Raw genomic sequence first — 1,196 nt, forward strand, 5'->3', positions numbered from 1 at the left:
TTTCGGTGATCAATCCATTCTGAAGAAGTGTTTGTTTAATTTATTCTGTTTCGTTTCAAGTATTAGTCTCCTGTGTCTTCTTCAATCGATAAAATGGATTATTGATAAAGTCTTAAGACTTTCGGTGATCAATCCATTCTGAAGAAGTGTTTGATTAATTCATTCCGCTTCGTTTCGAGTATTAGTCTCCTGCGTTGTCTTCGGTTACTGATTCTTATCTTAAATATTTAGATAGAAACTTACGGTCTATTAATCTCTTTATTCCTGATCTGCATATTAATTCATGGCACCGTCATTCACTTAGTTCTTTATTCATGCAGTATTGCATCTTTCATAATTCTGACCATCGATGGCACTATAGTCAATTCTTTTTAGTGAAGCAGATTTGCACCGACTCGCAGGAGTGCCCTTTTAGGTCGGAAAAGTTTCCTGATCGCTGATTCGTTCAACAAAATAATTTTACCCAATCATCGATCAGGAATATTTTCAGAGTTAAAAGGGCACCTCTGCCAGTCGGTGCAAATGCGTCTCATTAAAAAAATTGAGTATAGGGTCTTCCCAACTGTGCCATGCTATACATACCTTATTATTATTATTTTAGAAGCTTTTAGCAATGCGTTATTTATAAACACTACTATCCTATTTTCAAACTGTGTTTTACTTACTTCAGAGATTTATTTACAAGATTACTGTACTTGGAAAGAGATAAACGAGACCTTTTCTCAGGTCTGATCTCGAATGAGAGAAAACACAGTAAGAGAAAATAACACGCAATATAATAATAAAAAATAGCTTTAACAAAGTAAATTTGGATGTGGGTCGAGTTGGTATCTAGTGGGCCGAGCTGGTAGTGGGCCGAGTTGGTATTTAGTGGGCCGAGCTGGTGGTGGGCAGAGTTGGTAGTCACAATGGGCCGACTTGGTGATGGAACGAGTTGGGACTACATCCGTACGTATTACTAGGCAAGGTTTGTATATGTACTAGATATGAAGTTAATTCTTCCAAGTGTTGCCTTCTCCATCATAAGACTCGACACTACACATTACTCCATAAGTTTTATTCCTACTGTGACTAGATCGATTAGATCTTTCTAATCTGGCAATGGAATTTGAGGAACTTCAGAAGTTTAAATTTGCAGATAATACTTTTGTTGAACAGGTTGAAATAATTCTCTCTTCAGACAGATCCTAAGATCA

Source organism: Palaemon carinicauda, chromosome 33 (assembly GCF_036898095.1).
Source record: "Palaemon carinicauda isolate YSFRI2023 chromosome 33, ASM3689809v2, whole genome shotgun sequence".
In the NCBI taxonomy this organism is placed as follows: Eukaryota; Metazoa; Arthropoda; class Malacostraca; order Decapoda; family Palaemonidae; genus Palaemon; species Palaemon carinicauda.